The following is a 17,175-nucleotide window of genomic DNA, read 5'->3' as shown; positions in this document are numbered from 1 at the left end:
ATTGTTAAGTAAAATACAGATCAATGACCCGAGATGAATTTTGGGTAAATTTTTGGAATACATCGCTATTGTCAAGAAACATTTGGAATTGTGACATGTGTCCTTGATAAGTGTCACGATTTTGGATGACTCTTGACAACAACGATAGTATTCCACAAATTGACCTGAAAATCATATCAGTTATTAAGTTTAATTTTTATTAATTTATTTATTTAAAATGAACAAATTTCAAAATTCAAATGTATATTAATGTAATAAATTTTTACTTTTTATTATTATAATTATGTACATTATTGAGTCTTCATGTCATTTACATGTACATTGTACATAGTATTAGTAAAGTACTTAAAATCATTAATTACTTAATACTTACATTTTAACTTTTAACTATTAACCTTTTATGTTTTTAGAATATGAAGTTCAGATTTCTTGAAGTTGAGAGCCCGATATGATAGGGTTTTCAAATTTCAACTTTTTCAAGATTGACTGAATTCCATTTTGTGTTTTGAAGACTGAAAGTGTGAAACTTGAGTATCACAGAACAACACCAATTATCTGAGTATCTGCTAGCACCAGTATTGTTGAATCTTGATTCTCGATTATGGGTAATTAAATTTTTTATTTTTGTAAGAATTTGTCTTAGGGAAAATTCACCCAAGATCAAAGAACTCAAATACAAGCACAACTGTAGACCAAAAATAGTATGATGAATATATCATAACATGTCGTAATACATCACTATGTTCATATTAGATGATTGTATACACTAGGAGTGCCTATATATAAAGGCCTCTAAGATGCATCTAGAATGTCTCTAGAAGGTGCCAAGAGATAAGCTTGACAACTAAGCACACATCCTCCATTGTGCATGAATGTATGTGCAATAATGAGAGGATAAGCATGACAAGGTGTCCCACATGTGGAGATGTTGTAGACACCATGTGCTGAAATAAAGTGCTTACTCCTGTGTCGTAGGCACCATGTGCATAAATGAGGTGCAAACTCCTATCTTGTCAACATGACAACTCACAAGAGTGCACATACTCCTAGGTGACTAAATAAATAAATATTAAAGTAATACATTAACTTAAGTAAACTTAAACAAGTGTAAATAGTGAATAATTATTTACACCAACACCCCCACTTAAGTGCGACTTAGGGGAATGCCCTTAAGCTTATGAAAAGTAGGATGAAATGCATAATGGGTCCCAATTATGGGGTCATGTTAGGTACCCATGTACATAATGAAAATGCAATCTCTCATAAAGTAAAGAAAGAGGGAAAACTTCATGAGAAAAACCCTCCCCCAAAAAGAGAGATGAAAAATAAAGATGCATGGATGGATGGAGTAATGAAGCGCCCCCCCGCCCCCCCCCCCCCCCCCACTATTATGACATACATCAAGTATATACAAAGGAGAAATGGGAGAAGGAAAAAACCCCCTAAGAGGAAAAAGTCCCCCCCATAAAGGAGAAGAAGGAGACAAGGTAGTTCCCCCCCCCCCCCCAACTAAAAATAAGGTGCCAACCAGTGAGAAATGCTCCAATGTAGAAGTTGATCCATGACCGTTGAATGATGTTCCTCCCCTTTGGAAGAAACAATGGCAGAGGTACATATGAGATGTTGCCCCTGTGTGTAGAAAGAATCTTGAGGATGAAAGGTGTCTCTAAAACTTGTTCAAGTGTCCCTGTGTTGATACTGAGTGTGGATCCTTCCAAAAAAAATTGAGTAGTGCAGATCTAGCAAGAATTTCTATAGAACTTGTTTCAAAGAAGCAACAATGTCCTCAAATGATAGAAAGAGCTCCTGCAACTGCTATACATAAGGATCCACAATCATATCAGCCTGTAAAGATTGATCATGTAGAGAATGGACATGAGGGTCAAAGTGAGCCCTCGAAACAACTGTAGAAGGATCATCCTTAGCAAAGAGAAGCAATATATCATCAAAGAAGTCCCCCAAGTCTGCTATGTGTGACTCCATGAACAAACTTGAAATGTCTGCCAAGAAGTCATCACTTGAGGCTGGAACTGGAAGACAAAGTGTACCCTTTTGTGCTGAAGTACATGAATCAATCACTATGGCAATAGATGAAGAATTTTCCTCAAAGATCATAGACAAAGATCATCACGGATGTCTCCCACATCTTCAATGTGAGACTCCATGAACAATTGTGCAATGTCTAGAAGGAAGTCATCACATGAAGGTAAAGTAGGAAGACATAAAGGGTCCTACTACACTAAATTTGAAGCATCTATGGCTTAAACAAGAATAGTAGGAGCAACAAGAGCATCTAAAGGTGTGATCTCATTTGGAGAGGATGTGGCTGCAACTAGAGGTAAAAGATCTTTGGGAAAGGGAGGAATGTGTGGATCTTCATATGTCTCCCAAAGATGGATCCAAATATTATATAAATATTTTGACTTCAAGTCATCATGTGAATCCATAACCTCCATATCCATATAGAGAAAGAGTGCACGAAAAAGAATGGAACATGTGTCCTCATCGTATAAAAGCCCTCTCCCATATGGTAGTGCATTATGCTGACTAAGATATGGGATAACCAATTAATTCCATTCCTGATAGTTTTCTAATGTCAAGATAATTAAATCTTCCTCTTCCATGATTTAATAATCAATGTAACCCCCAAATATGCAAAACAAATCAAAGAACCCACCCCCCCCCCCCAACAATGAATGATTGGTGCTTTAGAAGTGGTGCATGTACTAATAGGCCACTTGTCAAAATGTATAAGATGGACTTCTAATCTTGCCTATTACAACTACCTTTTGAGACCAAAATCTAGAACTAAGCACTATAGCTCAAATGTACAACAATTCTTGAAAGCAATATAATGCAAAAAAGGCTCTAATGCTAAAAGTGTTATTTCTATCTACACAACCCTAGAATTTGACTACAGATCTAGAAAGTAGACAAAAAATAATGAACTTCCAAAAAAAATAGAACTTGAAAATGTGTGTAGATGAGCCCATACTGAGCATTTCAAGTTGTAAAATGTAGGATTGAATAGGTATAGTCACCAAAAGACACAATTTTTGACAAATCTTTGCACAAAACCAGAAAAGAATACCACTACTAAGAAGTTAAAAAAATTTGACCCAAAATCAAAAAAAATTGCATCTGATTTGGTGTCTAAATGATCGAGTTATGGCCTCTCAAAGTTAGGTTGTCAAATCAAAAAGAAATATGAAGAGGGGTCTGGAAGGAAAACTACATGCTTAAATTTGACAGTTAAATGACTGTCGTTGTACTTAGAAAATGTCTAGAAATGACAGTTAGATGACCATCAAATTTACCATCATGAAATGCTGACATGCCAACAAATTTGCTCTCCTGCTGATGTGGCAATATGACTGTTATATGATAGTCCACGTAGCAAAAAATAGATGGTCCACTTGGTAGGTGTATGCAAGTAGGGTTTGATAACTCAGTACTAATGAGGAGTGTTGAGTAGATGATGTGGTGTTGACTAGGACTCCACATGGAGGTGATAGTTGCCAGGCTGAATGTGTGCTAACGGGGTGCTTGGCTAAGTCCAACGTGGCAGTCTGGTTATGACAGGTGGCAAAAATTTGACTAGTCCTACAAGTCCATGCTGGAGGTCAGAGATGTAGAGTGTCAAAAAAGCATAGACAGTGAAGGTGCCACTGAAAACTAGATTACGGCTATTAGAGAGCTCATCAGTGGGGCCTTCAACAACGGTGCTAGTAACTGATGATCAGAGTTTGTTGCAACGTCAAAAAGTTTTAAAAGAGCACCTGGAAATTTTCCTTTTATCTCACATCGAGTTGAAGTTAAATAATTGCATTGTATAAACATAAATACCAACAATGATGAGATAATTCCAAAAAAAAAAGGTCAGGGGAGGGTCGTTGGTTCTTGGCCAGAATGTGTGGTTGCAGCCTATGAGTAGGTCATAGGCCTATGGGTGCCTGCCAAAATTTGATTCATTGTTCATTGTGTATTGTCAAGCTTGTCGATGATAAGAAATACGGCTGAATTAAAATGATGGAATATTCTAGATAATAGGGAATATTCCCTATAGTTGTATAGGGCTAGGGTGTGATTTCCTGGTACCCGTAAAATAAATTTCCTCTAGGAGCCATTAACGAAATTTTTTTTTGAAAATCTGTAGGAAAATACTGAGATTTGAATTAAACTAAATTGTAGATCTAAAAGATCATACTTGAACTTACAAATTGGGGCCTCTGTGTGTCGATTTGCAAAAAAAATTTGCCTCACTATCAGCTTTGGCCTAGGGTAGCCAAATTTATAGCTGATTTTCACTGAATCAGCATTTTGGATGCAATGGTGAGGTCAGATCTAGCTCTAGCCACTTCCAATAACAGCAATAGTCCAAATTTTGGCTGAGATGCTGAAGCAACAAGATGGTCTTGAACGACTTTGTGAAGAGAAATTTTCCAAGAGCTTTGATACCATGTTTTAATTTGTTTTACGGAAAAGTCACCCAAGATCAAAGAACATGAACATAAGTACAATTGTAGACCAAAAAGAGTATGATCAATATATCATAGCATGTCCTGATACATCACTATGTTTAGATTAGATGATTGTACACACTAGGAGTGCCTATATATAAAGGCCTCTAAGATGCATCTGGAATGTCTCTAGAAGGTGCCAGGAGATAAGCTTGACAACTAAGCACACATCCTCCATTGTGCATGAATGTATGTGCAACAATGAGAGGATAAGCATGACAAGGTGTCCAACATGTGGAGATGTTGTTGACACCATGTGCTAAAATAAAGTGCTTACTCTTGTGTTGTAGACACCATGTGCAAAAATGAGGTGCAAAATCCTATGTTGTCAACATGACAACTCACAAGAGTGCACATACTCTTAGGTGACTAAATAAATAAATATTAAAATAATGCATTAACCTAAGTAAACTTAAGTAAGTGTAAATAGTGAATAATTATTTACACTAACAATGTTTTTAAGTGCAATTTGCACCAATAGAAATCTTGATTCTTATTGTCTTAGGTTTACACTTTACAATCATTTTAAATAGGGTGTGAAGAAGAATTTTGTGTAATAACCAGTAGCAGGTATGGAAAAAACAAAGTAAAAAACCTCCAATACGAGTGCAAGCATAAAGGAAAAGAAAGGCATTATAGAACTCAGGCAAGTGCTACAAACCCCAGGTTTGACCATTGAATGTCATGATATCTTTTATCGTGTTATCCATGGAGATTTGGGAATCATGGGAATTAGACATTCATTGTTTAATAAGTGGAAAGATCGACGAAAGGTGAGAAATTATAAAAAATACAACAAAATCATTAGTACACATATAAATAAACTAGTTGCTTTGGTTACTAAATTAGCAAACCTCATTATACCTAAAGTATTCCCTTGCCCTAAAATTATAATGCTATGCACTCAAAATTATGATAAAAATAGAAAGGCAATTGTAAACCAAAAGACTCAAGAGAAAATTTTATCCATAAATGAGAGTGAATTTTTCACTCTATTAGACCTAGGGCTAGGGTTTAAACCAAAAAGCTTTAATGAGTGCATTGACTTGGATAAACTAGCACAGGCTTATGAAAAACTAGATGGAGTTTTTCAAGATTCATATATTAAGGGTTTAATAAACTCAAAGTCGTCTACTGATCATACTAGTGTTACTGTTACACAACCATAAGCCTCCTTATTAGTATGATATTTTTGTGCCATGGGTTCAAAATAATATTTCTTTGTTATCATTTTGTTTGGGATTGGACAACAAGAAGGAAGTGGGGACTAGTGTTTTGAAATGATTTATAATTTTGAAAGGTATAATTTTGTTCAACATGTTGTTGAATCTATGCAAGAACAATTACTAATGATCAAACAAAGTACAAGTACAATAAAGAGAAGACATTTAGGTTCACAAGTTACTTGTGCTACCTTCATTTAGCATAGCATCACCCAATATTTGAGATAGAGAACAACATGCTTGATATTGAGATCTATAAGCTTGATGACAAAATCCAGAAGAAATCAAAGACTCCAAGTCCAATATATGAGTGGACATATAAGATGAGGATGACTACTAAAAGTAATAACTACAACCATTTTGTAGACTTAGTCATGGCAAATATTTACCAAAAAATTATAGGCACTTCGATGCCTAAATTGCCTATATCTTTTAAAGATTTCATTCAACTGGGAAGTCAAATTCAATAGGCTGATTGGTTTATCTTGGAAGAGTACATTGGCTTAAGATTTTACAGTTCAGTGGTTGAACCATGCAAACTTCCAATGCATGTTACAAAAAGGGTTTTTGCAATGCAATATGTATGGCAGATGGAGAGTGCATATGAACTTTTCATTGGATAACAAAAGAAAATGATATTTCCTTCCTTTCTTTTCGCAATTGGAGGCCTCACATTTGAGAGAAAGGCTTTCAAAGTGGCAAATGAATTGGTAAAAAAATTTGGCTTTGATTCTTTCAATCACTGGAATTATAATCCATTGAACATAATGAAAATAAGACTTACAGCCAATGGGAACTCTAGAAGAAAATATCAACATTAGGAGATGCCATTGGTAGAAAAAATATGGATTTGTGGGATGAGGTTAAGAAAGAGATGGAGAAACATGCAACAAAGAATAATATTTCAATGCAAGGATTGTCAATTCAAATTATGACATTGTACATATCAGAGTCACACAAATCAAAGCCTTTGACATACTTAAATTTCTACAAGAAATTAAATAGGCATGTAAATCTAAATTATGGTGTCAAGCCTAGATAACTAATTTTTGGAAAATGAGGCAAAATTTGGGTGAACCAAAGAGCCTAGAAGGTTTTGAGGAAATTTAGGATGATGAACTTTTCAAGAATTATTGGAATAAAGAGCATACAACTATACTATATGAATTTGGTAGTTGCAGTGATAGTGATAGTGATAGTCAAAGACAGAAAGACCTCAAGTCTAATGGAGACATTCAAGGTATTTAGGATTCTAGCTCAACCAAGGGTAGGCATATTATTAATATTCAAATGAGTGATTCTATTAAACAAACATGTAATAAAGGGGCAACTATGATACAAAAAATGGGTTATGCAGGTATAGGGCCCATTGATACAAGTGGTGAAGGGATTTGGAATCTAGTTCCACTACCAAACCCACCCAAAAGAGGAAGTAAACCAATCATTGGACTCTTCGATGAGATTAAAGATGATTTATCTAGAAAGAGAAAAAAAATTATACTTCTACTTCTGAAGGTCATCCCAATACAATATTTGTTGAATCTTTAAATCCAGTTGTAGTTGATCCCACTGGCACTAGCACTGGCACCAGCATGGATGAACCTTGTGCAAGAAAGAAAAAAATTATGACAATTACAATGCAAGCAATGTCAGCAGTTACTTCACTAATGTATGTACCAATAGCTTCTGTACAAAACTTTGAAAATGGTCCTAAAATGTTAGGATTTGGAATAGGCCATCTTTAGTATGTTGGAAATCCTTCAAATATAATTGTAGGTGGAGTAAGTTTAACTAGAGTTGGAGGAGCATACAATAATACAACTAATAATTCACCTTTCAAAAACTAAATTGTGTTAGCAAACCCAAATTTTAGTTTAAAAGAGTTTGCATCAAAGTTTGATCAAACAAGAAAAAGAAATAGGAAAATTATGAAGACTTTGAAAAGTGATGCAGTTGTTGAATGTCAAGGATCTAGTAATAGTATATTTCCAACATATGGTCCAAACACTGAAATGAAAAACTTCACAATTGTTATGCCCTTGGCTAGAGATAATAATCCACTAGAAAATGTAATAAATCATAACAATGTACAAGTTACCAGTCTTCAAAATGGATTTCTTAAAAGTGAAAAATATTGACAAAATCAATATATCAAAAGAGAGTAACAAAGTTGTCTACTCTACACTTTTGAAAGTAGAGAGGGAAAACAAAAGGATTACAAAGCAAATAGAAAAGTTACAGGCAGACCTTGATAATGTGAAGGCCAAGGAGAAAGCAACAGATAATAGGTTCAAAAAATTGCAATATACGATAAAGAATTATTCTTCTATAGAGGCAATTATATAGCAAGAAAAGATGAATGAACAGCTAAAAAATTTGACTAAAGAATTGGATGAGTGCAAAAAAGAATTCAACATGAAAAATCCTCTACTACACAGTTGTTCAAGTCTGTAGAGAGTAGTGCATAGGTCAAAAATAAATTGAAAATTGACCTAGACTCTGTTGTCAAGGAAAATAATAATTTGAATATTGAATTGGAGAATGAAAAGAAAAAAGAGGACTCTAAGACAAGTATAATTGATAATTTGCACAAGGAGTTGGGGAATGAGAAGAAAAGAGAGGAGTCTAGAGCAAACACAATCCACAATTTGAAAAAGAAATTGGAGAATATGAAGAAAAAATAGGAGTCAACTACAAAAACAATCCTTGATTTGAAGAAAGAATTGGAGAATGCAAAGAAAATAGAGTCTAGTGCTACTGCAAATAGTAACACAATCCACCATATGAAGAAGGAATTGGAATTGGAGAATGTAAAGAAAAAAGAGGATTCATCTACAAATAAAACCCTGGATTTGAAGAAGTAATTGGAGATTTTGGAGAAAAACGAGTCTACTCAAACACTCCATGATTTGAAGAAGGAATTAGACAATGTGAAGAAAAATGAGTCCACTCTGAAGATAATCCATGATTTGAAAAGGGAACTCAAGGATGAAAAGAAAAAATAGGTAACAACTACAAAGACAATCCAAGATTTGAAGAAGAAATTGGAGGATGAGAGGAAGAGAGCAACTAATTAGCAAGGGCAACTAGAGGAAATACATAAAAAGAGTGAAATAGAGATGTCTGAAATAGAGAAAAAGATGGAGAATGTAATTGCACAAAATATAAAAATATCTTCCAAAGACTAGCATGTCAAGGATACTATAATAAACACAGATAAGCTTATCAAAAAAAGAAAATTGGGACAATATAATGAAGAATAGAGATAGTTTGTTTTAATGGCTTGATTTAAATAGCAATCTCAGAGTTGTCTTTGAAAATGTAAAAAAGATGTTGAGGGTAAAATAAGTATCTTCACCAATTCCTTAAAAAATCTTGCAAAACAAATTTTGAATAAAGTACAGAGATCTAGTGACAGGGATTTGGAAAACCAAGAAATAAACAACCACTTGGATGCCTCTAAAATGACCTTTTTTGTCTGTCACAATTGTGAACAATTGATGGAAATAGATGAAGCTCTCAAATATTCTTCCAAAGACTTGATGAAGATGAATCACAAAAAAATGAACTTGACGAATGTTGCATTACCAAATCTAGCTTACTCAGATGGAAAATTCATTAGAAAAGATTACATGAAAAAGTTGTACAACACCATGAATTTTGATTTAGGAAAATTTCTCGAGGAAAACACTCCAGAAAGAATTGCAAGTTGCATCAAACCACTATCAACAATGAATGCAGTTATAGACAAATTCCTCAGTTCATGTAAAAATATCTCTTCAAAGTATTCATTATTGATGAGGCTACAACTATTTAGCTACAAACTCAAAAAATTAGAGCATCCAAAAAATGTAGAATGGAGTGCCCTAAAGAACATCATTGGATTTGGTTCATCTTCTCAAACTATTATTGTTAGTGTGAGTGATAGTTCTAGCTGATAGCACTAAGAAGTAACAACTTAGTAAGTGATATTAATATAATCATTTTGTTACTTTTTGCTCTTTAATTTCAAATTTTGGATTTAATTTCAACTTTATTTAATGTTAATTGTTATAGGAATCAAGAGCCAACATATCAGGATAGTTGGACAGCCAAACACTAGCATACTATTACTACACAGAGAAGATGGAAAAAATTCAAATCTAAAAATGTCTAAAAATTAGAATGAATGAAAATCTCAAGTTCAATGTGTATTATTGTATTAAAACTAGATTCAATGAAAATCTCAACATGTTTAAAAAATACAATCAATAAAAATCTTAACACGTGTAGACTCTAAAAATAAAAACTAGTTTCAATGAAAATCTCAACATGTTTAAAAAATAATTTAAGCATCTATAAAAGGACAGTGAATGAAGGCTATAAATTAACTTCTACAAACATTATCAATTAGTATATATAGTCTTAGACTAGAGCTACTAGCCTACTACTTGACTAGCACAAAAGTTAGAACTTGAAGTTGAGAAGTTGCTATATTTGCCATTCTGCCTAGACTGGCTCAGCATCACCATCATCAAAATCTTCCTCATTTATCGCATATAACATTTCATTATTCATTATGTTTTATTCAAATTCATTGTCAGTGTCAGTATGCATGTCAAATTCAACATCAACTTCATTGCTTCCAATATTAGGACATGAACCACTGCCACCACCACTACCACTACCACTGCTATTGCCACCACTACTGCCATTACCACCACCACTACGATTGCCACTTGGGTTTGAAATGTTGGTCATCCCTCTTCTTCCACATTTGTTTCTCCAAATGTTGAGAGCCATGGCATAAGGGAAGCTATCTACCTTATACCTAGAATTATAGAGCCTCAAACAATTATCCAAATTTTTTGTCTAATTTATTTCTAACCTTTGACTTTAGGAAGCCCAAAGTACTGAAAACACTCTCATCCTCCAATGAACTCAATATCATTGTCAAACATAAATCAATAAGCTTGAAATATTCTGGTATTGTCTCTCTCAACTAATTGCTCTAACCAAGGTTTTTCCAAGGCTTTGTTACTGCTCCCTCTTCATTTGGGTTCTCCATAAGATCATATTGTTCCTTCATTATGTTTGCAAAAGAATATTATTGATCTCTTAGTTGAGATTTGTCTAAAATTCCATTTATAGTTACTCCATTGATTACTTTAGGTTTGCAAAAATGTTGAATCAAAGTCATCATCCTTCTTCGAAATCATTTGAACAGTTTAGAGACCATTATTGAGGAAAAACAATAGACATTGCTTCATGTAGTTCCTTTGGAGGGAATTTGAATCTAATTTGTGATAAAAGATTGTAGCAAACTTGCTTGATGGAGTCAAGCACAAAGTCTTTTATTTTCTTCAAGTCTTCACTTATAACATGTGAAAGTACCTTCTCTAGTTCTGATTCTACTTCACTTCCTACTTTGTTGGTGTTGGAGTCAGGATCGACACAAGCATAGTACTACATTGGTATGTCAGCTCCACATGCCTGGCACATACCTAATCATTTGCACCAATATGTAAAAATTCCCCAAGATTATTCAAATCTATGATTTCTATTCACTTTGAAAACTTTGATTCATCTAATGGTAGTAATCGATACAAAGTATCCAGGCTATCACATGTCATTTTATGCATCTTATCATATTTTGCAATGTACATAGCTCTTTTTTGAACTTTTTTCATAATATTTCTCATGTCCTATAGCATAGGGAGAATAGTTTCTAATGTTAAGAGTATCTTAACTTTAGTTAGACTTGAATATAGCCAAGGGAATATGTCTTGCATAGAGTCAATTAGTCAAAGAAATGATGAATACTTAAAGAATACTCGATGCACTAGTCCATCTAAAGAGATCCATATGGTATAATTGTCTTTAAGAAGCTTCCTCCCATCAGTAAGTCCTTGAGAAAAGTGTTAAAATTCTCAAACTCATTTTGGACTTTGACAAAAGTATTAGTAAATCTCTTTGATTAAATATTCTACTTTACTTACACAACCAAAATTGCTAACAATTCCAAAAGCTAGATTCATTCGATGGGCGATGCAGTGAATGAGAATAGCGTAGGGTGCCAAGTCACTCTTGATCTTTTTGCAAAGACTGCCCTTATGACCTTGCATAACCTAAGTTCCATCCGGTCCAACATACACCAACTTTTTGGCAATCTCCATGTTATCCAAACTTCTATAATCAATTAGAGTACTCTTTAATAAACCATATAAATTTTTAGTTATCGCACTACAATCCAATTTAGCAATAGATAGCTGAAAGGGTTGATGGAAAAGATTGTTTATAGTATAAAAATGCATGCACATGCAGGAAGTATTATCAATTGTCGTAACTTCATCTAGAGACAATGCAATGAAATTTGAGTGTTTAATTTTTCCTTCATATCTTCTTTTTGAACCCATGCAAGACAACTAGCCCTTTTCCACCCGTTGTTTTCTAACTAGTGACTATTCAGATAGTTTCAAACTTTAAAAAAGTGCAATAAAATAGTAATTAAAGGGTAGTCTATCATAAGATGTCCTATACTCAAAATATAAAAGACCACACTTAATTGAACTACATTTCCTATATTTTGCACTTCCATTGCTTTCCCAATGAAATCTTCAATGGAACCTTTTATTATAGAACTCTCCTCCCATAATTGCTTGTGTAACTTATATATTTTGACATTCTTGATATCTAGATAGTTGTCCTTTTTTTTCCAAGTTAGCATGGATTTTTCAACTCCATCTATAATTTCCTTTTTTCAAACTTTACCAACATGCTTTTCTATGGTATCAAGTTTAAGCTACAACCTCTTCTCCTTATTTGTTATCTTTGTGCAAATCTTACACCTGCATTCTAAAGGAGGCTCACCATCAATTGGATTGGCCACTAGTTTAATGAACTGGTATTTTCCGCCCATTCTAATTGAAAATCTCTTTTGGATAGATCCCAGCAAGATCAATCTTTTTTTTTCTATTTTTTTTTTCCCATTTTGTGCATGAACATAATTTATGGAATCACTTTTGGTTTTCTCACCGACTAGTCATTAATTGACTCCAAGTCTATAATATCAGTTTCTGAATCCCTACTCAGGGGAAGTGCCTCCAAATCATATTCAAGTCCATCCTTGACTAAGATATCAAGTTCACCAACTTGAACTTCTTCAATATGGCCTCGACCAACTTGTGATGAATCTTCCTTTTCAATAAGCACTAGAGATATCTAACTTGTGAATCTTGTAGGTTGCCAACATTTCCACCACCAAAATATGTGGATATGGTTCTACATTTTGGTAATGGTGGCCTCTCTTGGCTTTCAAGGATCCTACCAAAACCCTGGTTACCCCTCTTGTTTGACATTGCAAACCAATAAAGGCTGCAAAAAATAAACTAACTTAGTTGTTGAATAAAAGACTCAAAGAGTGATAAGTCAAAGACTATGACAGTAGACTACTTAGACTACATATAATAACAATAATATGATTCATTCTCATAAAAATGGTACTACTGCTACGCTATTACAGTCTACAATACTAAAAATTTGCAAACATATTTTAGCATATGAGATGTCCAGTCACCAGTGGACACTAGATAGTAAAACTAGAAAATAACCAGTACCAATACGACACAAAAAATAAATAAAAAATCACTTACCTTTTATGAAAACCATGGTCTACGAGTCAATGGGCAATGCACTCAGCACTTTGAAACTTTAGCATCAATAAGAAATGCCACTCTCCAGACCAGAAAAGAGTGAATTATGTAGAATAATAATATCTTATAGGGGTAAGTGCAAGAAGTTGTGTCTCACTTTTGGGTAAAAAGTGAAAGTGTTTTTCCTATTTTTGAAATTTCTTGTCAATTGATGTCAAAATTTGAGGCATTTAGAGATTGAATATAAAAAAACTTTAGAAATAAAAAATTTAGTGCTTAGAATTTAGTTTTTCAATATGTAATTTATTTGTGTACCCATATGATAGATTTTTCTTTTGGTATGGATCTTTAAAAACCACTTTTCAAAATGCCTATTTCAGGACCATACCACATTCATGTATGGCCACCTTAATTTGACACAAATAAATGAATTTTCATAAATCCTTTTAAAGGGAGTTACCTAATACACCTAAAATTGATGACAATATTTTTCAATAATTTTTTATTGAATAATTTTTTTGTTTATTATTAATTGGCTATAAATTTTAAAACCTCTATGTACAGACACCATTATGTGATCAAAATTGCACTTTTTTTAACCCCAAAAGAATTATATGTAGATTGATGTCAAATAAATTAATTTAAGAAAAATTATAAAATTAAAAAGTTATTAAAGTTTTAGTGAACTTCATTATTTTACATATAGGTACCACCTTCCATTAAAAAATAATGCAAAAATAGTAAATAAAAACATAGCACTATAAAATTTATATTTCTAAAATCATAACAGTGAGAGCTCTAATGGGTTTTTGTTTAATAAAAAAATTTGAACGAGAAGACCCTCTAAAAATTATGGCAAGGTGTGAATTTGTTAGTTCAATGCCTTAGCCAAATCTTGAGAATAAAATCTTGCCCAATGTTGAAAGAAATAGGCACCTGTTATTTGAAATTAAAAAAATGGGTACCCATTTTGAAAAAAGCCAAATCGACATATAAAATCCTCCCCAAAAAATAAAATTTTAAATTTTTAGAAACAAGTACCTGTTTTTCAAAAGTAAAAAATGGGTACCCATTTTTTACTTTTCAAAAATAGGTACCCATTTCTAAAAAATACAATTTTTTTATGTTTTCAAAAATAGGTACTAGTCTTTTGAAAATAAAAAACGGGTACCTAATTTTTTTTAAATGAGTGACCATTTTTTAAATTTCAAATTGGGTGCTCGAGCCTAAAATGGGTACGTGTTTCTAAAAGAGCACGATCTCAACCCGTAGACTTCCACAGAATTGAAACCCAACTCCTTGCTTCTAGCCATAGTCTAGTATAGGTTGGTGAATTATGTGGCATTAACAAGTAGGAATGTCAAATGTAGGCAAAATGCACCTTCCTATGCAAGTCCACAATAGGAAACAAATGGCTAAATGGGGCTGATGGTCAACACACAGAAAAAATGGTAGACAATGCCCAACCCAAGAGATAATTATTTGGTTGTCGTAATGGTGAAAAGTCATTGTCCAATAGGAAATAACATGCAAAGGATGGAAAAAGTTTTAAAATAAATGTATCCAAAACATATATTACTTTGGTGATTGTACTGATATTTTTGACCAATCATGTGATAACTAATGGGTGACTACCATGAGCATTGGACCCAAATTTGATAAATATTTGGCGACATGGTTGACCTATGTTACATGCACTATTTGCCAAATGATGATCGACCCATGAGACAAGATCACCAAAAGGAAAAGATTTGCCATTAAATTAATCTCTAGGCCTCATATGATAAGTTTGTGTATATTGACTTAAGCACAGTTTAAGTTTCATCCTATGCACTTTGTCTACTGGTTAGTATCTTTGATACAATTAAGTAGAGATAGAAAAAGGAAGCTGAAAGACTGAAACCTGTGTATGCATATTTTTTTTCAAAGTTATCAAGTTGATCAACAACAAAAAAAAATTTTATAGTTTTTAACACCTTTTCCATTGATGTCAAAGGGTTGAGTAATATATGTAAAGAAAATTGTATGTACTAAGGAAGAGTATATGTAAATGAAAAGGGGTAGAAATATTATATGTGAAGGAAATTATATATGTATATGTAAGTGGGAGTACACTTATGTATCAATGTAAGGAGTGATAAGGAATGTGATGATCCATCAAAAGATGAAAAAAATTGGTATGTTTTGATGATTATTTTGTGTAGTTACTTTTATTTGTTTTTCTTTGTATGACATCATTTTGGGACTTAGCCAAATTTTTCAAATGTCATCATCAATTAAAAAGGGGGAGATTGTTAGAAATATGGTCAGGTATATGTCTAGAGAGTTTTCATTTATGGTAACATGTATTCAATATTTCATTTATGCATTTAGAGTTAGATAATTATTTATGTGTTAGACAGTTTGCAATAGTATAGAGATAGATGTGATGTGTACGGATGACACACTTCGAGTTAGCTCATGTGCAGTTAAGGATAGATTTATGAAAATGTCATGATGGGATAGACAAATGCACAGATGTGTATGAATAGTATGGCCCAAGTTACAATTAAAATACTAGTTTATGTATTTAAAAAAACATAACATAGCATATCAAAAATATGAGTTGTACAACTTAAGGAATTATGTTGGTGACAAAATAATTACTTAGTCATGATGGGCTGACATTGTGGATATTAATCCATAAGTTATTTTAGATTATTTCAAGTTTGTGAAGACATAAAGGTTGACTAAGCAAAGATTTGTTGAATCGTGAGATATAAGTAAAGGTCTTATCTTGCACAAATAATGAGGAAGATGTGTAAGATGTATGACATGCAAACTATTGTGAAGATAGCTTAAAAGATATGTGAGCCTTATGTGATATGAAATATGATGTATGATCAGATCAAGTGCGAGTTCCAATAGTAAGAAAGTATTCTATGTATACCTTTACTTGTGAAGAACTTAATTGTCTAATTGCATGTTAGGGCAGTGGGCTCTTCTTGCATACATTATATTTGATGTAGCAACTCCTAACATGGTTGAAGCAACTCTTAATAGGGTTGAGGCTTCTAACAAGGTTTTTTCCTCTAACAAAGACTCGAGACACTATATGTACTTCGTAGACTCCTAATAGGGCTAATATCCTTAACATGATTCTTTTGTTTAGTGGATCAACTAGTGGGTATCATCCCCACCGGGGTTTTTCCTTGGCCAAGGTTTCCCTAGTTAACAAATAATGGTGTTATGAGTTCTCTTTGTGCATGGTTGTATTTACTATTTAGCATTGTTAGTTTACTTTCATATGCAAGTTATAAAGTAATTAACAATATTCAGTTATGGGAAAAAGTTTGTAGAATATTGATTCATCCCCACTCACCCAATTCTTGGAGTGTAAAATGATATGCAATGTTTGTAAATTGTTATGCAATGTTTGTTATTGTTTTTTGTTTTTTTCTATTTTAGATTTCTTTTTCTATGAATTGCACCAAAAAGTATTTATTATTTTCTTTTTCTATGAATTACATTGGAGAGTATTTATTATTTTAATTTTCTATTTCTATAAATTACATAGAAATATTGTTTCAGGGATTCGTGGGGTCTCTTATGAGACTGAAGAGCCTCTGCACTAATTATGTAATAATACATTTTAAATAATTAAATTATAATATTTATTTATATAATACATATATTGTAAATTTAGTATAATAAAAAATTTACAATATATAATAGTAACATATTGTAATAAAATTAATTCAAAATATAATAATAATAAATGATATTGCATATATATAAAGTCTATGACAAGTACAATAATGA

The sequence above is a fragment of the Cupressus sempervirens genome, chromosome 2, assembly GCF_028749045.1.
Source record: "Cupressus sempervirens isolate cs-2001-9-10 chromosome 2, ASM2874904v1, whole genome shotgun sequence".
Lineage (NCBI taxonomy): Eukaryota > Viridiplantae > Streptophyta > Pinopsida > Cupressales > Cupressaceae > Cupressus > Cupressus sempervirens.
This window is presented reverse-complemented; position numbering follows the sequence as displayed.